The sequence below is a fragment of the Myodes glareolus genome, chromosome 3, assembly GCF_982192425.1.
Source record: "Myodes glareolus chromosome 3, mMyoGla1.1, whole genome shotgun sequence".
Classification (NCBI taxonomy): domain Eukaryota; kingdom Metazoa; phylum Chordata; class Mammalia; order Rodentia; family Cricetidae; genus Myodes; species Myodes glareolus.
This window is the reverse complement of record NC_142028.1, coordinates 77,065,390-77,088,217: the sequence shown is the minus strand read 5'-3', so window position 1 is coordinate 77,088,217 and position 22,828 is coordinate 77,065,390. Positions and strand designations below refer to the sequence as shown.

Genomic DNA, 22,828 nt, shown 5'->3' with positions numbered 1-22,828 from the left:
GGTGAACTTGGAAAACGATGATTTCCCCCATTGTGGTGAGTAGAATGGGTTCAGATGCTGGTCTGAGGAAGGCAGTATTAATGAGATCTGAGAGGAGCGTGTGGTTCCCTGGTGGGCACTAGATCTAGGCAGTCACACTGTCAGACTGCTTATTGTAGTGATATTTCATTTGTATTCAAGTAAATCAAGCTTGCCTGAAGATCAGAGAGTAAAACAACCACCCTGGTCAGCCTCACAGACCAGGCAGTGGAGTCACACACCTTTAATCCCAGTAGACAGACTAGTTTGCCAGAGAAACTGGGCGGGAGTGGACCACGCCTTAATCCCAGCCCTAGAGAGGAGTATAAAAGAGGAGGAGACAGCTCTCAGCCAGACTCATTCTGAGGATTGCTGGAGGAAGGATCACCATATTCAGACTGAAGTAGAGGTAAGAGACAGTGGCTGGCTTCTTTTCTTTTCTGATCTTCATGTTAAACCCCAACATCTGTCTCTGAGTTTTGTTAATTGTGCTACAGTTTATTGAGACTTACTCCAGATTCTCTACTCCAACCCATGCTTAACAGCTCAGCCTGTATGATTGCACCAGGCTTCTCAGTTTCTCTGAACTTGAGTCATCTTCAAAAACAAACAGAGACAACCCAAAACCTTTCTTTTTCTCTTAAACTGTTTTGTTTTTATTTTTTTGGTTTTTGAGACAGTGTTTCTCTGTGTGACAGCCCTAGCTGTCCTAGAACTCGCTTCGTTACCCAGGCACGCATCAGATTCACAGAGATCCGATTGCCTCTGCCTCCTGAGTGCTGGGATTAAAGGTGTGTGCCACCACCCCCCAGCCTTTTTTTCTTAAATAAACTAAATATATTTCCTAACATTCTTTTCTACTTTAAACCTATGATGTGTGTAATTTAAACTCTTTTAAAATCCCCATAGTGCTTTTGTGGCGCTAGTGTGGGATAGAAATACTCTTTGTACTGAAATCTGGAGTGGAACAGCAGAATAGTTTGAGAGTCTGCAGGCTTGACTTGCATATTGGTTTGCTGTTTATTCGCCGTACGGCTTTGTGTTTTCTTGGCTTACACATGCCAAATAACTCATATGTTAGTAGTAGATTTAAGACTGAAAATTTTGATTTTAAAAAAAGTTTTAAGTCAGAGCTTGAGGGGGGAACACCTTTAATTTCAATATTTCGGAGGCCAAGACAGGTGTATCTCTGTGAGTTGGAGGGCATCCTGGTCAGATCCAACATCCAACATGAGGAGACCCTGTCTCAAAAAACAATAAATAAAAAACAAAACAAAATTTTAGAGTGTTAGAAAATACAATACTCAGAAAAGGGACTTGTCAAATATGAAAGAAGCCTGAGAGTTTCATCAAATAATGATTTTATTTTAAAATCAAATTTATTCTTTTTGAGACAGTGTCTTGTAGTATTTACCTTGCACTATATTGAACTTCTAAAAATTTGTAGGTCAGCCTGTCCTTCGTTGCTGTCATGGTGCCAGCTCCATTGCTCTCCAAGGCTGAATATCTGAAGCATTACTTGTCTGGGATAGATGCGGGCCAGGAAGGAGGTTCAGAGTCCCCTCGGAAGAAGTACAAAAAAGGACCGAAGTCACAAGGCAACGCTGGCAATGGCTTGCGGATTGTTGATGATGATGTGGCCTGGGCTGCTTTCTCTACTACTAAGCCGGAAAAGGAGGAGGAAGAGGATGGAGATTTGCCTGTGGTGGCTGAGCTTGTGGGTGAGCGTCCAGAAGAGGTAAAGCAGATGGAGGTCTTCCGCTCCAGGGCCAAATGGAAGCTCCTGGGAGACCACAGTGGAGATGGACATTTCCATCATGATGAACGAGATCCATCTTATCCTAGGAGGGCCCGTCATGACTCCCCTGATGTGGAGCTGCCCAGAACTAAGAGTAGTAAAGCTGTGTCCTCTAGCCAGACTGTACTCCAGAGGGGGCTGGGACCCTCTCACCCGGCATTCTCCAAGGCCAGCAAGTATGGGCAGGACTCTGACCTTTCTCCATGGAAACGGCAACCAAAGGCTCATGTTGGAGGTAAGAAGCAGCTTGATTCTCAAGGTGTCTGCCAAAAAGCCTCTGATTCAGACCTTTGTCCTCCATGGCAAAAACAAAGTCCAGGACATCAGGATTCTGATCCAGACCTGTCACTGTCACGGAATAGACAGAGACGCCGGAGCTCTGACTCTGACCTCTCTCTACCCCAGAGAAGACAGAGGACCAAATCTTCTGATTCTGATCTCTCTCCTCCTCGAAGGAGTGCCCATTTCAGGAAGAAGACTGCATGCATGTATTCTGGAACAACAACTGGGCTGGTGCCCGATGTCCAGCGGGAGCAGCAGAAACTCCAGATTCAGGACCAAGACACCACAGCCCTTGGAGCTCAGTTTGAATTCACTGAAACTGTATTTCGAGACAAGTCTGGTCGGAAGAGGAATTTGAAGCTGGAACGCCTGGAGCAGAAGAGAAAAGCAGAGAAGGACTCAGAGCGAAATGAGCTCTATGCCCAGTGGGGCAAAGGACTTGCTCAGAGCCGGCAACAGCAGCAGAATGTAGAGGATGCTATGAAGGAGATACAGAAGCCTCTGGCCCGCTCTATCGATGATGAAGATCTGGATCGGATGCTAAGAGAACAAGAAAGAGAGGGGGACCCGATGGCCAACTTCATTAAGAAGAATAAGGCTAAGGAGAACAAGCATAAGAAAGTGAGGCCTCGCTATAATGGTCCTGCACCTCCTCCCAATAGATTCAGTATCTGGCCTGGCTACTGCTGGGATGGAGTGGATAGATCCAATGGCTGGGAACAGAAGCGCTTTGCCAGGCTCGCCAGCAAGAAGGCTGTGGAGGAGCTTGTCTACAAGTGGAGTGTGGAGGACATGTAGCTTCTCCGAGGCTGTGCGGTGCTGTGGTGGTGGTGGCACAGGACAGCCTGACATCCAGCTCTAATGCTTGTCTTGTTAGACACAGACCAGCAACTCACGGTCAATTCTGACCTTTGGACTAGGCACCTGCCCTTGGCTGTGTCCATGTTGTCTGTTAACTGACTGACAGAGACTTCTCTATTCCAGGGTTTGTTCTTAGCCCAGGCTTTCCTTCTTATTTTTAAAAATAATCACATATTATTTTTTGTTAAAAATAAATAAGTAAATATATAAAATTTGTATGTCTAAAATGTTAAGGTTCCCTCCTTTCAGATCACTGTGGTTTGTATATCAGGTTGATACACGACTAGCCAGTACACACAATTAGCTAGTTATAGGGGCACATATTCATAATCCCAGCACTAAAGAGGCTTAGAAAAATGTGGGCCATGTATTCAAGGTTAGCCTGAGCTACATAGCAAGCATGTCTCAAACAGACAAACAAACAAGGCCTCCCTCAGTTGCGCAAGCATGAGCCACGTGAGATTTGTCTTCAAAATTAATAAAGTAAAAAAGAGCCAGGTGTGTTTTGCATGCATGCTAGTAATCTAAACTCTTAGGAGGTAGAGGCAGGAGATTCAGAATTTCAAGGCCAGTTCCAGAGCACGTTTGATGCCAGTCCAGTAACTCAGGCAAACATGTCTTAAAAGGGGTAGCAAGGTAATAATATAAAGTATTCCTTATATTACTTAACATAGTAATAAGCTTTATGGTCTTCAAAGAATTCAAGTTCAAATCCTTGCTCCCTAACTTGTAGTTGTATGAACCAAAATATATTTAACCTTGTTACATCTCCAGTCCTCATCTGTAAAGTAGAAACAAAAATGGTGACTATATTATACTATACACATAGCTTATAGACATTAGTGACCTTAAGTCATACGATGGCCATAGGATTATTGATTAGACAAACATTAAACATTCCATTCTTGTTACAACACTTGCCTATTTTTATACTGTTTATAGTGAATGTCTAGAAGAATGAGTCACAAAGACACTGTGATGCTTAATTTTAATTGCCAAACTGAAATGGGTTATAAAATGCCCAGAGCACCAGGGGAGTACACTTCTGGGTGTGTGTAAATCTTCCAGAGCAGATTAACTGGTGGGTAGGAACACTGCCTGGCCCTAATATAGGCGGTCCTGACATGTGAACGAACAGCCTCGTGTTCCCGCCACTGTGAAACGACTGGGCACCACGCCTTCCTGTGATGGTGGACAGTGTCCCCTCGACCTTCAAGCCAAAACAGCCCTTCTTCCTTCAAGAGGCTTTAGTCCGTCACTTAATGAGGGCGTCTGGAAAGGAAATAAAACAGGTATTGGAAAGTAGGAGCACTTCCATAATAAACTTGACCTCACGCCTTCTGGACTGGTGTGTGCAAGGAATGCTGAAGAGCCTGGAGCTATAGGGTGAGAGAAGCCCTAGCCCCCCCCCCTCTTTTGCTCATGCTCTCGCTCTTGCTCTCTTTTTCACAGAGATCAACCTGTCTCTGCCTCCCACGTGCTGGAATTAAAGGCTTGCACCACTGCCCGTCGCTCTCTTTCTTCTTCTTTCTCTCTCTTTCTCTTTCACTTTCTTATTCTCTCTCATTCTATCTCTTCTCTCTTGCTTCTCTCTGTGTCTCTTTCTCTTTTTCTCTCTTTCCCTCTTTTACTCTCCCTCAGTCTCTCTTTTTCATTTTTTCTCTCTTGTTCTCTCTTTTTCTCTTTTGCTCTCCCATGGTCTCTCTCTCCTTCTTTCTCGTCTTCCCTATCTTTCCCTCTCTTTCTTTTTCTCTCCCTCTTTATTTTTTTGGGTTTTTCTTAAGATTGCCCTAGTTTTCCTGCATCTCACTTTATAGACTAAGCTGACTTCGATCTCAGAGCTCCACCTGCCTCTGCCTTTCAAGAGTTGGGATTCAAGGTGTGCGCCATCATTACCCAGCCCCAGCCTGGATTTCTTAATGAGACACCTTACCTTCAAAAACTGAAGGAAAGTCCTGTGTGAAAAGATACGTTATTTTTTGAAAATAAAAATAAAAATTGTCAGATTATTATGCTATGCTTGTAACAAGTCTACTACCAACCAAGCCAGTTGGAACTTGAAATTCCTTATCTCTCCCTATATAGCTGAGAGTGTAAAATCAGACCTGTTGAGCTGCAATAAGGAATTTTGAGAGAGATATAGCAGCACACACTGTAATCCCAGCATCTGTGAGGAAGAGGTTGGAGAATAAAGATTTCAAGGTCATATTGGTCACACAGCAGGGTTAAGGTCTCAACAAATTGAAACATGAAAATAATTTTCCTTTTTGTGCTTGAGTATAGCATCTGGGATCTGTCACCCCCAGGAACTCTCTGGCTGTTGGATAGTTCAATAATGGCATAGTGGGTAAGGTCACTTCCTGCCAAGCCTGATGATCTGAATTTCATCCTTAGGTGCCACAAGGTGAAAGGAGGGAACTGACTGATCCATGGGCTGTGGCACATGTCCATAAAGAAGTTGATAAATATATGAATATAAAAATGAGGATGGACTTTTGGTTACCCTGCATGTATACTTTGTTACTATCCATGCTGGCATCATCTTGTAGTTCACTCAATAAACTTTTCATTCTAAAATGATGTTGTTGGGAACCTTTTATAGTATTTGAAATAAGTTTTAAATGGCAGATTGCTCAAGTTAGTTAACTTAGCAGGTAGTTACATCTAAGTAAAATTCACAGTGCTTAAAAAGAACTATTTCCATTTCCTCTCTGATGGTTCAGCAGTTAAATGTACTTACTCTACAGAGGACCCAGGTTCAGTTCCCAGGGCCCATGTGACAGCTTACAGCCATTTTTATGCTTGAGTTTATTATCCCCAAAAGGAAACAGGATTTTGATGGATGCTGATTTAAAGCACAAGAGGGTTTTTTAATATTCAAATTTGAGTTTGAACTGCACCTCTACCACAGCAATGCAGTGGGTGAGGGAAGTGCAGCCTCAACCCGGGGAGGGGGAACTTTTATAGGGGAAATGCCAAAGTAAGGGGCGTTGATGCCCTGTCATCCTGGGATTGGGTAAGGAGGGTATAAGGCAAGGTAGTCTCTGAAACCATTGGTCATTTTTTGGGCACGAAAACCCTAACAAAGAGCCATTAATAACGGACAAGGTATCTTCAAGGGCAGGATGCCTCCTAGGAACATCTGAACCCCATTAAATGTTATGGCCCTGCTCCCTAGCTCCTTAATTGGCTATATTCATGGTATCCATCCAAATTGTGCTGTCGAAGCACATATCTGAGCTGAGATTTCCCCCGCATTATATGGCTTAAGATGATGCCCCCTCTTTCAAATGGAGTCTGCAAAGTCAGGTCCTCGCACCACCATTAACTGCAGTTCAGGGGATCCAAAGCCTTGTTCCAGCCTTCACAGACACCAGACGTGCAAGTAGTGCACAGACGTACATCCATGTGAAACACTCAAATACATAAAAAAGACATCCTGGGACAAGATAGTTCCATTATTCCTCTTGTTGAGGACTGCTTGCTTTTGGAATAAATAAGATTCACTGTGGAGCTTCTTAAAATCTCCAGGCCTCCTCCATAGAGATTTTGATGAACCAGGTCAAGTAGAAGATGAGAACTATGGGTTTTAGACACCTCTGGTGATTTTAGGGTTTTTGGTTTTTGGTTTTTTTTTTTTTTTTTTTTGTGAGGCACAGGGTATCTCTGGCCTCCTCAGGTAATTCTTTGTTTTTGTATTTTTGTTTATTTGTATCTGAGACAGGTGTAGTCCTGGATGGCCTTAATTCACTGTATACACCAGGCTGACCTGGAATTTGTGACTGTTTCCCTGCCTCTAACCCTGAGATATCAGACTTTGTTTACCTCTCTGACTTCCTAGCTGAGTTTTATTCAAATAACAGACAAAATACACTCCCTCAGTTCGTGGGCTCCATGTCACACTTGGTTAATAAATAGCTTTTACTGGGCGGGTGAGGTGCTTCAGATGTAAAGGCGCTTGTGGTCAAGCCCGGCAGCCAGGGTTTGATTTGTGGGACCCCACATGGCAGAGGGAGAGGACTGAGGCCTAGATTCTTCTGACCTCCACATGCTCACTGAGGCTGCAGCGTCTGCCCCCAGCCCAATAAATAAGAATATGGAGAACAAAATGGCTTCTACAAAAACCGAAAACTAACCAGAACACAAAATAGGAAAACAAAACATAACACTTTATTTACTTTGTCTTTTTTTTAAAAAAAAAAAAAAGATAGGCTCTTACTATGTTATGTAGCTCTGGCTGTCCTGGAACTCACTCTGTAGACCATGCTGTACTAAAACTCACAGAGATCCACCTGCCCACCTGCCTCTGTCTCCTGGGTGTGCCACCACTGCCCGGCTTATTGGTTTACTTCTTGTATTTTCACTTTTTTTTTTCATTTTGTGTCTCTAGATTTAAAGTAGATGACTATTTGGCGAGCACTTTTGGTTGTAAAATTTCATATTTTGTTTTTGTCACCTTAAATTTTTGGTATGGTAATTTTGTTTCAAGACAGGTTTTTGATGCCACTTTATAAAAAAAAATATCTTGATACCCCAAACCTCAGAAAGACCATACTAAGAAAGAGAATTACAGACCAATCTCACTCATGAACATTGATGCAAAAATACTAAATAAATACTAGCAAATCGAATCCAAGGAAACATCAGAACCATCATCCACCATGACCAAGTCGGCTTCATCCCACAGATGCAGGGATGGGTCAATATATGAAAATCTCTCACGTAATCCACCATATAAACAAGTTGAAAAATAAAAACCACATGATCATCTCATTAGATGCCGAAAAACATTTGACAAAATACAACATCCCTTCATGATAAAGGTGTTGGAGAGAGCAGAGATACAAGAGACAAACCTAAACATAATTAAGGCAATATGAAGCAAGCCAACAGCCAACATGAAACTAAATGGAGAGAAACTCTCAGCGATTCCACTGAAATCAGGAACAAGACAAGGTTGTCCATTCTCTCCATATCTATTCAATATAGTTTTTGAGGTCCTAGCTAGAGCAATAAGATACCTAAGGGAGATCAAGGGGATACAAATTGGAAAAGGAGAAGTCAAACTCTCACTGTTTGCTGATGATATGATAGTTTACATAAGTGATCCCAAACATTCTACCAAAGAATTTGTACAACTCATAAACACCTTCAGTAATGTAGCAGGATACAAGATTAACTCAAAAAATCCAGCCCTCCTGTACACAGATGATAAAGGGCTGGGGAAGAAATCAGAGAATCAACACCTTTCACAATAGCCACAAAGGGCATAAAATATCTCAGAGTAACTCTAACCAAACAAGTGGAAGACTTGTATAACAAGAACTTTAATCTTTGAAAAAGAAATTGAAGAAGACACCAGAAAGTGGAAAGACTACCTATGCTCTTGGGTAGGAAGAATTAATATAGTAAAAATGGCAATCTTATTGGAAGCAATCTACAGATTCAACGCAATGTCCATCAAAATCCCAGCAAAATTCTTCAAAGACCTCGAAAGAATGGTACTCAACTTCATTTGCAAAAGCAAAAAAGCTAGGATAGCCAAAATAATCCTGTGCAATAAAAGAACTTCTAGAGGTATCACAATCCCTGACTTCAAACTCTACTACAGAGCTACAGTACTGAAAACAGCCTGGTATTGGCATAAGAACAGACAGGAGAACCAATGGAACCAAATAGAAGACCCGGATATCAATCCACACATTTTCGAACACCTGATAGTTAATAAAGAAGCAAAAAATATCAAATGGAAAAAAGAAAGCCCGTTTAACAAGTGGTGCTGGCATAACTGGATATCAACATGTAGACAATGAAAATAGACCCATATCTATCACCATGCACAAAACTAAAGTTCAAATGGATCAGCGACCTCAACATAAAGCCATTCACACTGAACCTGATAGGAGAGATAGTGGGTAGTACACTTGAACGCATGGCACGGGGAAGCACTTCCTAAATAAAACCCCAGCAACACAGACACTGAGAAAAACAATTAATAAATGGGACGTCTTGTAACTGAAAAGCTTCTGTAAAGCAAAGGATGCAGTCAACAAGACAAGATGACAGCCTACAGAATGGGAGAAGATCTTCACTAATCCCACAACAGACAGAGGTCTGATCTCCACAATATACAAAGAACTCAAGAAATTGGACACCAAAAGATCACATAATCCAATCAAAAATGGAGTACAGATGTAAACAGAGAACTCTCAACAGAGGAATCTAAAATGGCTGAAAGACACTTAAGGAAATGTTCAACATCCTTAGTCATCAGAGAAATACAAATCAAAACAACTCTGAGATTCCATCTAACATCTGTAAGAATGGCCAAGATCAAAAACACTGATGACAACTTATGCTAGAGAGGGTGTGGGGAAAAGGGAACATTTCCACTTTTCTAGTGGGACTGCAAGCTGGTACAGCCCCTTTGGATGTCAGTGTGACGATTTCTTAGAAAATTAGGAAACAACCTTCCTCAAAACCCAGTAATACCACTTCTGGGTATATATGCAAAGGATGCTCAATAGTGCCAAAAGGACATGTGCTCAACTATGTCCATAGCAGCTTTGTTTGTCATAGCCGGAACCTGGAAACAACTTAATGTCCCTTGACCTAAGAATGGATAAAAAAAAAATGTGGTACATTTACACAATGATGTACTACACAGCAGAAAAAATAATAACGACATCTTGAATTTCACAGGAAAATGGATGGAGCTAGAAAACATTATTTTGAGTGAGGTAACCCAGATACAGAAAGACAATTATCACATGTAGTACTCATAGGTGGTTATTAAACATAAAGCAAAGAAAGCCAGCCCACAAACCACAATCCCAGAGAACTTAGACAACAATGTAGACTCTAAGAGGGACTTACATCTCACAAAGATCTAATCTACGTGGGAAGTAGAAAGTATAAAAAGACAAGAGCTGAGTAAATTAGGTGCATGGAGACCTTCGGGGACGGTTAAAGGGAGGAGGGGAGAGGCAGGAGGGGAGAAGAGAAAAACGTAGAGCTCAACAAATATTAATAAAAAATTAAAAAAAATAAAAAAGAGGAATTTATTCTTTTTTATGTGTAGGTGAACATAAATGTGTGTGAGAATATGGAAGCCAAAGGGTGTTCTTTGGGTACTGCTTACCTTCATTTTTTTTCTCTCCCCCTCCTCTTTTTTTTTTTTCCGTTTTCAAGACAGGGTTTCTGTCTGTAAAAACCCTAGCTGTTCTGGAACTAGCGCGAACACCTAGAGATCCACCTGTCTCTGTCTACAGAGTGCTGGGGTTAAAGACCTTGTGGTACCACTGCCTGACCTGTTTGTTTGTTTTAAAGGATTTATGTGGATGAATGTTTTCCTGCATATGCATTATGTTGGATGCTTTGGAACTTGGCTTAAGGATTGCTGTGAGCCATGTTGGGTGCTAGGAATTGAACCTGTATCTATTACAAGAGCAATAAGTGCTATTGAGCCATTTCTTCAGTCCCTTACTCTATTTTTTCCTTATTTATTTTTTATTTATTAATTAAAAATTTCCACCTCCTCCCATCCTCCCATTTCCCTCCCGCTTTCCCCCTCCCCTTCCCGCTCCCCTTTGCTCTCCAGTCCTAAGAGAATTCAGGGTGCCCTGCCCTGTGGAAAGTCCAAGGTCCTCCCCCCTTCATCCAGGTCTAGGAAGGTGTGCATCCAAACAGATTAGGCCCCCAAAAAGCCAGTACATGCAGTAGAATCCAAATCTGGTGCCATTATCATTGGCTTCTCAGTCTGCCCTCATTGTCAGCCACATTCAGAGAGTCTGATTTGATCACTTGTTTGTTCAGTCCCATTCCAGCTGGCCTTGGTGAGCTCCCATTAGATCAGTCCCACCATCTCCGTGAGTGGACGCACCTCTCGCGGTCCTGACTTCTTTGCTCATGTTCTCCCGCCTTCTGCTCTTCATCTGGGCCTTGGGAGCTCAGTCCAGTGCTCCAATGTGGGTCTCGGTCTCTGTCTCTATCTCTGTCCATCGCCAGATGAAGGTTCTTTATCAATGACTTCTCAATCAGCCCCCTAGTTCAGTCATATTCAGAGAATCCGGTTTGGTCGCATGCTCATTCAGTCCCGGTCCAGCTGGGTCCGGGACTCACTGTCTCAGTGAGTGGATCAACCCCTTGCGGTCCAGATTTCCTTGCTCATCTTCTCCCTCCTTCTGCTCTTCAATTGGACCTTGGGAGCTCAGTCTGTTGCTGTGAAGAGGGACTTTGTCTCTATCTCCATCCATCGCCGCAGTCCCTTACTCTTTGAGGCAGAATCTCTTATTGATCCAGAACGGGACATGCGGGTGTGACTGGCAAGCTCTCAGGATCTGCTTCTCCAAGGCCGGTTTTATAAGCATGGTCTGTCAGGCCTGACTTCTTTTTTAATAGAGGCTGTATGGACCTAATTTATTTCCTCACAAGATCACTTTGTGGCTGAGCTATCTCCACAGCTCCCACTACTCATAAAAAATTAGGTATAAGAGCTGCCTCAGGGCTGGAGGTGTAGCTCTTGGTAGAGTGCTTGCCTGGTGTCTGCTTTGCTTCTCCATTCTGTGTTATCTTGTTACTGAAAGCAAATTGGGGTAAGTGAATTTAAAATAGTCCAGGACCAGATGTTGTCTAGAAATGGTACTGTGAACAGTGGACTGGGCCCCTGTAAGTCAATTAGCCTCCCTACCTTAAAAAAAAAAACTCACAAAATATCCACAGACCAATCTTTTTTTTGTTTGTTTGTTTTTTTATTTTGCCGTGACAGGGTTTCTCCATAGCTTTAGATCCTGTCCTGGAGCTAGCTCTTTTAGACCAGGCTGGCCTCAAACTCACAGAGATCTGCCTGCCACTGCCTCTCGAGTAGTGGAGGCATGCGCCACCACCGCCCGGCAAGGCCCATCTGATTTAGGGAATTCCACAGTTGGGGTTTCCTCTCCCAGGTGACAATAGTTTACTGTCAAGTTGACAGAAATTATTACTGTGTATATATGAATGGACCTGTGGGGCTCAGAGGGCAGTTTCATGAATTTGGCTCTCTCACCTTTACATGGGTCCCAGTGATCAAACTCAGGTTGGTATGCTGGTGTGGCACACAGTGCCTTTACCCCACCTCACTATCTTGTCCTCATCTTGACCACCTACTCAGAAAGATTCTAAGGAATAAGGAGGGGCTCCCTTCAGACCTGATCTTGGATTACTTGGCCTTTGGATTTTCCAGAGACAGTCAGGAAACACAAAGTTTTAAGAATGTAGCAGGCAGAGCTGGGCGGTGGTGCACGCCTTTGATCCCAGCACTCAGGAGGCAGAGGCAGGTGGATCTCTGTGAGTTCAAGGCCAGCCTGGTCTACAAGAGCTAGTTCCAGGACCGTTTCCTATGCTATAGAGAAACCCTGTCTCGAAAAACAAACAAAGAAACAAAACTAAATAAATAAATAAATAAAAATTTTAAAAAATTAAATTTCTGAGTTCTGCACTCACTTATGGAGGCCAAAGGACAATTGCTAGAGTCAGGTCTCTCCTTCTACCATGTGGGTCCCTGGGGATGAACTGAGGTTGTCAGTCTTGGCTGCAAACACCTTCCCTCACTGAGTCACCTCACCAACTTCCTGCTCTATATCTTTTGTTTTCGAGACTAGGTCTCTCTACACTTCTAGCTGGCTTAGAACTCCCTGTGTAGGCTGGCCTTGAACTCATTGAGATAGTACCTGTCTCTGCTCCCTGAATAGGGGAATTAAAGACACCTGCAAAAAGGCTTAGCCTGATCTATTTAACATTTTGTTTTAGGGAGAGGATTTTTCTCAATAAACCTGGCTGTTCTTGAACTGTGTAGAGCAGGTTGACCTCAAACTCAAAAAAATTCCAGCCTTTGCCTCCCGAGGGCTGGGCGTACACAACCACTACCAGCTTGCCTGCTTTGTTCTTAAAACTCCGTGTTTCACGGCTGTCTCTGGAAAATCCAGGGGCAGAGTCATGCAAGGTCAGGGATCAAGGGAGTCCTTGGTTATTCTTTAGGATGTTTCCACGCGTAGGTGATCAAGCTGAGGACAGGAATGTGAGGTGGGGTAAAGGCACTGTGTGCCACACCAGCATACCAACCTGATTCTGACCCCTCGGACCCATTTAAAGGAGAGAGATCCAAATCCAAGAAACTGCCCTCTGAGCCCCATAGGTACATTCATATACACATAGTAATAATATCTTAAAAATGAGGGAAAGGCCCAGGCAGTGATAATACACTCCTTTAATTCCAGCACTCGGGAGGCAGAGGCAGGTGAATCTCTGTGAGTTCAAGGAAAGCCTGGTCTACAAGAGCTAGTTTCAGGACAGGTACCACTACATTCTTCATTTCTTCAGTCCCTTAGATTTTTTCCTTATTTATTCATTTATTAAAAATTTCCACTTCCTCCCATCCTCCCATTTCTCTTCCACTTACCTCTCCCCCTTCCCCTCCCTCTCTAGTCCTAAGAGAAGTCAGGGTGCCCTGCACTGTGGAAAGTCCAAGGCCCTTCCCCTCCATCCAGATCTAGGAAGGTGTGCATCCAAACAGATTAGGTTCCCAAAAAGCCAGTACATGCAGTGGAATCCAAATCTGGTGCCATTATCATTGGCTTCTCAGTCTGCCCTCATTGTCAGCCACATTCAGAGAGTCCGATTTGATCACATGCTCGTTCAGTTCCATTCCAGCTGGCCTTGGTGAGCTCCCATTAGATCAGTCCCACCATCTCCGTGAGTGGACGCACCTCTCGCGGTCCTGACTTCCTTGCTCATGTTCTCCCTCCTTCTGCTCTTCATCTGTGCCTTGGGAGTTCAGTCCAGTGCTCCAATGTGGGTCTCTGTCTCTATCTCCGTCCATCACCAAATGAAGGTTCTTTATCAATGACTTCTCAATCAGCCCCTTATTTCAGTCATATTCAGAGAGTCCTGTTTGGTCGCATGCTCATTCAGTCCCGGTCCAGCTGAATTCGGTGAGCTCCCATTAGAACAGGCACACTGTCTCAGTGATTGGACCAACCCCTCGCTGTCAGATTTCCTTGCTCATCTTCTCCCTCTTTCTGCTCTTCAATTGGACCTTGGGAGCTCAGTCTGTTGCTGTGATGAGGGAATTTGTCTCTATCTCCATCCATCTCTGCAGTCCCTTACTCTTTGAGGCAGAATCTCTTATTGATCCAGAACTGGACATGTGGGTGTGGCTGGCAAGCTCTCAGGATCTGCTTCTCCAGGGCTGGGTTTATAAGCATCATTTATAAGGCCTGACTTCTTTTTTAATAGAGGCTGTATGGACCTAATTTATTTCCTCACAAGAGCACTTTGTGGCTGAGCTATCTCCATAGCTCCCACTATTCATAAAAAATTAGGTTTAAGAGCTGCCTCAGGGCTGGAGGTGTAGCTCTTGGTAGAGTGCTTGCCTGGTGTCTGCTTTGCTTCTCCCTTCTGTGTTATCTTGTGACTGAAAGCAACTTGGGGTAAGTGAATTTAAAACAGTCCAGGACCAGCTGCAGGCTAGGAATGGTACTGTGTACAGTGGACTGGGCCCCTCTGAGTCAATTAGCCTCCCCGCCTTATAAGAAAAAAATCCCACAAAATCTCCACAGGCCAACCTTTTTGTTTTTTGCCTTGTTGAGACAGGGTTTCTCTGTGCTTTGGAGCCTGTCCTGGATCTAGCTCTGGTAGACGAGACTGGCCTTGAACTCCCATACGTCCATCTGCCTCTGCCTCCCAAGAGCTGGGATTAAAGGCACGTGCCACCACCGCCCGGCAAGGCCCATCTGATTTAGGCAATTCCACAGTTGGGTTTTCCTATCCCAGGTGACAATAGTTTACTGTCAAGTTGACAGAAATTATTACTGTGTATAGATGAGTGCACCTATAAGGCTCAGAGGCCAGTTTCATGGATTTGGCTCTCTCTACTTTACATGGGTCCCAGAGGTCAAACTCAGGTTGGTATGCTGGTGTGGCATACAGTGCCTTTACCCCACCTCACAGTCCTGTCCTCGTCTTGTCCACGTACTGAGAAAGATTCTAATGAATAACTAAAGGCTCCCTTGAGCCCTGACCTTGGATCACTTGGTCTTTGGATTTTCCAGAGACAGCCAGGAAACACAAAGTTTTAAGAACGTAGCAGGCAGGGTGGGGCCGTGGTGGCACATGCCTTTGATCCCAGCTCTCAGGAGACAGAGGCAGGTGGATCTCTGTGAGTTCGAGTTCAGCCTGGTCCACAAGAGCTAGTTCCACGACAGGTTTCAAAGCTACAGAGAAACCCTGTCTCAAAAAAAAAGCAATAAATAAGTAAGTAAGTAAGTAAGTAAATAAATAAATAATGAATTAAAATTCTATGTTTTGCATTCATTATAGAGGCCAAAGGACAATTGCTAGAGTCTGGTCTCTCCTTCTACCATGTGGGTCCCTGGGGATGTACTGAGGTTGTCAGGCTTGGCTTCAAACACCTTCCCTCACTGAGTCACCTCACCAACTTCCTGCTCTATTTCTTTTTGTTTTTGAGACAAGGTCTCTCTATACTTCTTGCTGTCTTAGATCTCCCTGTGTAGGCTGGCCTTGAACTCATTGAGATAGTACCTGTCTCTGCTCCCTGAATAGGGGAATTAAAGGCACGTGCAACCAAGCCTAGCCTGATCTGTTTAATTTTTTGTTTACGGAGAGGATTTTTCTTGATAAACCTGTCTGTTCTCAAACTGTGTAGACCAGGTTGACCTCAACCTCACAAAAAACCTCCTGCCTTTGCCTCCCAAGGGCTTGGCGTATACAACCACTACCCAGTTTGCCTGGTTTGTTCTTAAAACTTTGGGTTTCACGGCTGTCTCTGGGAAATCCAGGGGCAGAGTAAGGCAAGGTCAGGGATCAAGGTAGCCCTTGGTTATTCTTTAGGATGTTTCCATGAGTAGGTGGTGAAGAGGAGGAGAGGACTGTGAGGTGGGGTAAAGGCACTGTGTGCCACAGCAGCATGCCAACCTGAGTTTGACCCCTGGGACCATGTAAAGGAGAGAGAGCTTAATCCATGAATGTGTTCTCTGAACCCCATAGGTACATTCATATATATACAGTAATAATATCTTAAAAATGAGGGAAAGGCCCGGGCAGTGATAATACACTCTTTTAATACCAGCACTCGGTAGGCAGAGGCAGGTGAATCTCTGTGAGTTCAAGGAGAGCGTGGTCTACAAGAGCTAGTTTCAGGACAGGTACCACTACATTCTCTATTACATCGCTCATTGCATCAGGGGACAGAAACAGGTACTCAGTGAGAAGCCACCTGTGAATGGGCACATACAAACAAGGCCTGTGTGTCCTTTCCAGGAAGGTCCAGGGCCTGGTTTTATGCACATCACAGTCTTGCTCATGGCTGGTTGTCATTTGACTTCCTCTTAGAACTTCAGAACACCCTTTCTAGCCTGGAACCCAGCAGCTCTCAGTCCCATGCCCACAGCCTTGGGCCAGAGAATCTGTTCCTTCAGGGCCCCAAGATCTTGCGGAATGACCTGTAAGAACTTGTAAGAAGGATGAGCTAGATAAAGCGTCCATCTGAGGCGGTCTTCTCATCCCCTCTGGTGTGTGCGCTCTTTCCCGAGGCATCTCCCTGTTAAGCCATTCAGCTCCTCAGCTAATTTAAAATAAAGTGGCTTGGTCTCCCTGTTGTGTTTTCTATGTGTCTTCACCCACATGAGATCGATTCTGCTGTCCATTTCCTTTTCACCTAACTGCTTCCTGTGACCTCTGCCTGATTTCTGACATTTATAGATACACGTTTGACTCCAAGTTCAGGTGAACTTGGAAAACGATGATTTCCCCCGTTGTGGTGAGTAGAATGGGTTCAGATGCTGGTTTGAGGAAGGCAGTATTAATGAGATCTGAGAGGAGCGTGTGGTTCCCTGGTGGGCACTAGATCTAGGCAGTCACACTGTCAGACGGCTTATTGTAGTGATATTTCATTTGTATTCAAGTAAATCAAGCTTGCCTGAAGATCAGAGAGTAAAACAACCACCCTGGTCAGCCTCACAGACCAGGCAGTGGAGTCACACACCTTTAATCCCAGTAGACAGACTAGTTTGCCATAGAAACTGGGCGGGAGTGGTCCACGCCTTAATCCCAGCCCTAGAGAGGAGTATAAAAGAGGAGGAGACAGCTCTCAGCCAGTCTCATTCTGAGGATTGCTGGAGGAAGGATCACCATTTTGAGACAGTGTCTTGTGTTATTTGCATCGCACTATATTGAACTTTTAAAACTTGTAGGTCAGGCCTGCGCAGACCTCTTCAAAGCCGAAGGTCGCTCTTGGAGGAAGTGGCCTTTTTGCGTCCCGTGACCAAAGCGCCATTACTACTTTCTCGAAGCTCCTCTTGGCCGGTTGCCCGGACACTCCAACGCCAAGATGCCTCGGATTATGATCAAAGGAGGCATATGGAGGAATACCGAGGATGAAATTCTGAAAGCAGCGGTAATGAAATATGGGAAAAACCAGTGGTCTAGGATTGCCTCGTTGCTGCATAGGAAATCAGCAAAACAGTGCAAAGCCAGATGGTATGAATGGCTGGACCCAAGTATTAAAAAAACTGAATGGTCTAGAGAAGAGGAGGAAAAACTCCTGCATTTGGCCAAGCTGATGCCAACTCAGTGGCGGACCATCGCGCCCATTATCGGAAGAACAGCAGCCCAGTGCTTGGAACACTATGAGTTCCTCCTGGACAAAACTGCCCAGAGGGACAGTGAAGAAGAAACAATAGATGACCCCCGGAAACTAAAACCTGGAGAGATCGATCCAAACCCAGAAACAAAGCCAGCTCGGCCCGATCCGGTTGACATGGATGAGGATGAACTTGAGATGCTTTCTGAGGCTCGAGCCCGCCTAGCTAACACTCAAGGAAAAAAGGCTAAGAGGAAAGCAAGAGAGAAGCAACTGGAAGAAGCAAGGCGCCTTGCTGCCCTCCAGAAAAGACGAGAGCTTCGAGCAGCTGGCATAGAAATTCAGAAAAAAAGGAAAAAGAAGAGAGGAGTTGATTATAATGCTGAAATTCCTTTTGAAAAAAAGCCTGCTCTTGGCTTTTATGATACTTCTGAGGAGAATTACCAGGCCCTTGATGCAGATTTCAGAAAATTACGGCAGCAGGATCTTGATGGGGAACTAAGATCTGAGAAAGAAGGAAGAGAGAGAAAAAAAGACAAACAGCGTTTAAAAAGAAAAAAAGAATCTGATTTGCCATCAGCTATTCTTCAAACTAGTGGTGTCTCTGGATTTACTAAAAAGAGAAGCAAGTTGGAGCTACCTGCCCCTCAGATTTCAGATGCAGAGCTCCAGGAAGTTGTCAAGGTAGGTCAGGCCAGTGAGGTTGCTCGGCAGACCGCAGAGGAGTCTGGAATCACAAACTCTGCTTCCAGCACTCTCCTGTCTGAGTACAATGTCACAAACAACAGCATCGCTCTGAGAACACCACGGACACCGGCCTCCCAAGACAGAATACTGCAGGAAGCTCTGAACCTCATGGCCTTGACCAATGTGGACACTCCACTGAAAGGTGGGCTTAATACCCCACTGCATGAGAGTGACTTCTCTGGTGTGACCCCACAGCGGCAGGTTGTGCAGACTCCAAACACGGTTCTGCCTACCCCTTTCAGGACTCCTTCTAATGGAGCTGAAGGGCTGACTCCCCGAAGTGGAACAACCCCCAAACCAGTCACTAATGCCACCCCAGGTAGAACACCACTTAGAGACAAGTTAAACATTAATCCCGAAGATGGAATGGCAGACTACAGTGATCCCTCTTATGTGAAGCAGATGGAAAGAAAATCTCGTGAACATCTCCGTCTAGGGTTGTTGGGCCTCCCTGCACCTAAGAATGATTTTGAAATTGTACTACCAGAAAATGCTGAGACAGAGTTGGAAGAACGTGAAATGGATGATACTTACATTGAAGATGCTGCTGATGTGGATGCCCGAAATCAGGCCTTACGAGATGCTGAGCGTGTGAAGGAAATGAAACGAATGCACAAAGCTGTTCAGAAGGATCTACCAAGACCATCTGAAGTAAATGAAACTATTTTAAGACCTTTAAATGTAGAACCACCTCTAACAGATTTACAGAAAAGCGAAGAATTGATCAAGAAAGAAATGATTACTATGCTTCATTATGACCTTCTACATCACCCCTATGAGCCATCTGGAAATAAAAAAGGAAAAAAGGCTGGATTTGCTACCAACAATGCTGAGCACATTACCTATCTTGAGCATAGCCCTTATGAGAAGTTCTCCAAAGAAGAACTGAAAAAGGCCCAGGATGTTCTGGTCCAAGAGATGGAAGTGGTAAAACAGGGAATGAGCCACGGAGAACTCTCCAGTGAAGCTTACAACCAGGTGTGGGAAGAATGCTACAGTCAAGTCCTGTATCTTCCTGGTCAGAGGTGCTACACAAGGGCTAATCTTGCTAGCAAAAAGGACAGAATAGAATCTCTTGAAAAGAGACTAGAGATAAACAGAGGTCATATGACAACAGAAGCCAAGAGAGCTGCAAAGATGGAAAAGAAGATGAAAATTTTGCTTGGCGGTTACCAGTCTCGTGCTATGGGGCTCATGAAACAGTTGAATGACTTATGGGACCAAATCGAACAGGCTCACTTGGAGCTACGCACTTTTGAAGAACTCAAGAGACATGAGGACTCTGCTATTCCCCGTAGGCTGGAGTGTCTAAGAGAAGATGTGCAGCGGCAACAGGAGCGAGAGAAAGCGCTTCAGCAGAGATACGCAGATTTGCTGATGGAGAAAGAGACTTTACAGGCAAAGTTCTGAAGCGCAGCTGATGCTCTGCCACAGAAGAACTAGTTGCTGGTTTCATACTCTGCAAGCCGCAAACTTCCGCTCTTCACTGACAAACTTCCCCAGCACCTGTGGTTTCTCAGTTGTTTGTTTTGAATGATCCCGATCTTGCGCGTTCTGTGTTACAGACTTGAACTCCAGGATAAAGAGGGTTTAAATTATCCAGACGCTCATTCTTTGCCAGTGTCATATTTGCAAAATTTCGTAGTTTAGGCCTTTAATTTAAAAAGCCTGACTTTAAATACTGCCTGTGAGTAAACCCTTGAATAAAAAGAACATGTGGAAAAAAACAAAAACAAAAACAATAACAACAAAAAAAGCCTTGTAGGTCAGGTCGCTGCTGCTCGCGCTCCTCACCTCCCGGTGGACTCGGAATCACGGGAGCCACGGCCATGATGGCGACTTCGGGCTCCAAGCGCAAGCGGCTGCTCAAAGAGGAGGACATGACCAAAGTAGAGTTCGAGACCAGCGAGGAGGTGGACGTGACCCCCACGTTCGACACCATGGGCCTGCGGGAGGACCTACTGCGCAGCATCTATGCCTACGGGTTTGAGAAGCCTTCAGCAATCCAGCAGCGCTCTATCAAGCAGATCATTAAGGGGAGAGATGTCATAGCACAGTCTCAGTCTGGCACCGGCAAGACGGCCACCTTCAGCATTTCAGTCTTCCAGTGCTTAGATATCCAGGTTCGAGAAACCCAGGCTTTGATCTTGGCTCCAACAAGAGAGTTAGCTGTACAGATTCAGAAGGGTTTGCTGGCTCTGGGGGACTACATGAGTGTACAGTGCCACGCCTGCATCTGGGGCACCAATGTTGGCGAGGACATCCGGAAGCTGGACTGTGGGCAACATGTTGTGGCGGGCACCCCGGGCCGTGTCTTTGATATGATTCGCCGTAGAAGTTTAAGGACTTGGTCTATCAAGATGATGGTTTTGGATGAGGCTGATGAGATGTTGAACAAAGGTTTCAAGGAGCAGATCTACGACGTGTACAGTTACCTGCCGCCAGCCACACAGGTGGTTCTCATCAGTGCCACGTTGCCTCATGAGATCCTGGAGATGATCAACAAGTTTATGACCGGCCCCATCCGCATCTTGGTGAAGTGTAATGAATTGACTCTGGAAGGCATCAAGCAGTTCTTCGTGGCGGTGGAAAGAGAGGAGTGGAAATTTGACACTCTGTGTGACCTCTACGACACGCTGACCATCACCCAGGCTGTCATCTTCTGCAAGACCAAGAGGAAGGTTGACTGGCTGACAGAGAAGATGAGAGAAGCCAACTTCACTGTGTCATCCATGCACGGGGACATGCCCCAGAAGGAGCGCGAATCCATCATGAATGAGTTCCGCTCAGGTGCCAGCTGAGTGCTCATTTCTACCGATGTCTGGGCTCGTGGCCTGGATGTCCCTCAGGTGTCCCTTGTCATTAACTACGACTTGCCCAACAACAGAGAACTGTACATTCACAGGATCGGGAGATCAGGGCGATAAGGCCACAAAGCTGTGGCCATCAATTTTGTAAAGAATGATGACATCCGCATCCTCAGGGATGTAGAACAGTACTACTCCACCCAGATAGACGAGATGCCCATGAATGTGGCTGACCTGATCTGAAGCTGCTGCTCGTGCATCAGGGGCCTGGATATATGGCGCCTATTGTGAGCTCCTCCTTGGAAACAGGAAGCTTTTACTTTATGGGGTTAATTGTCTGGGGCAGATGTTGACAAGGAAGGAGGTTTAGAGTCCCTTCGGAAGAGGTACAAAAAAGGACCGAAGCCACAAGCCACCACTGGCAAGGGATTGCGAATTGTTGATGATGATGTGGGCTGGACTGCTATCTGCAGTCTGCCCCCAGTCCAATAAATAAGAATATGGAGAACAAAATGGCTTCTACAAAAACTGAAAACTAAATATTCCTGAACACAAAATAGGAAAACAAAACATAACACTTTATTTACTTTGTCTTTTTTTTTTTTTTTTAAAGATAGGCGCTTACTATGTTATGTAGCTCTGGCTGTCCTGGAACTCACTCTGTAGACCATGCTGTACTAAAACTCAGAGAGATCCACCAGCCCACCTGCCTCTGTCTCCTGGGTGTGCCACCACTGCCCGGCTTATTCGTTCACTTCTTGTATTTTCATTTTTTTGTCATTTGGTTTCTCTAGATTTAAAGTAGATGACTATTTGGCCAGCACTTTTGGTTGTAAAATTTCATATTTTGTTTTTGTCACCTTAAGTTTTTGTTATGGTAATTTTGTTTCAAGACAGGCTTTTGATGCCACTTTATAAAAAAAAAGTATCTTGATACCCCAAACCTCAGAAAGACAATACTAAGAAAGAGAATTACAGACCAATCTCACTCATGAACATTGATGCAAAAATACTAAATAAATACTAGCAAATCGAATCCAAGGAAACATCAGAACCATCATCCACCATGACCAAGTCGGCTTCATCCCACAGATGCAGGGATGGGTCAATATATGAAAATCTGTCACGTAATCCACCATATAAACAAGTTGAAAAATAAAAACCACATGATCATCTCATTAGATGCTGAAAAAACATTTGACAAAATACGACATCCCTTCATGATAAAGGTCTTGGAGAGAGCAGAGATACAAGGAAAATACCTAAACATAATTAAGGCAATATACAACAAGCCAACAGTCAACAACAAAATAAATGGAAAGAAACTCCCAGCGATTCCACTGAAATCAGGAACAAGACAAGGTTGTCCACTCTCTCCATATCTATTCAATATAGTTCTTGAGGTCCTAGCTAGAGCAATAAGATACCTAAGGGAGATCAAGGGATACAAATTGGAAAAGAAGAAGTCAAACTCTCACTGTTTGCTGATGATATGATAGTTTACATAAGTAATCCCAAACATTCTACCAAGGAATTTCTACAACTCATAAACACCTTCAGTAATGTAGCAGGATACAAGATTAACTCAAAAAATTCAGCCCTCCTGTACACAGATGATTAAGGGCTGGGGAAGAAATCAGAGAATTAAAACATTTCACAATCGCCACAAATGGCATAAAA

General features: G+C 44.3%; 3 pseudogenes across 1 annotated transcript; all 3 read left to right on the top strand.

Annotated features, from left to right (window-relative positions):
- Positions 1-388: 388 nt before the first annotated feature.
- LOC148122707 (BUD13 homolog pseudogene) lies at positions 389-5,539 on the top strand (annotated as a pseudogene). Its single transcript, XR_015737520.1, has 2 exons — positions 389-427; positions 1,466-5,539. The product of XR_015737520.1 is annotated as a BUD13 homolog pseudogene (transcript).
- Positions 5,540-17,230: 11,691 nt separating this feature from the next.
- LOC148122706 (cell division cycle 5-like protein pseudogene) lies at positions 17,231-19,766 on the top strand (annotated as a pseudogene).
- Positions 19,767-20,173: 407 nt separating this feature from the next.
- LOC148122705 (eukaryotic initiation factor 4A-III pseudogene) lies at positions 20,174-21,410 on the top strand (annotated as a pseudogene).
- The last annotated feature ends 1,418 nt before the right edge of the window (positions 21,411-22,828 follow it).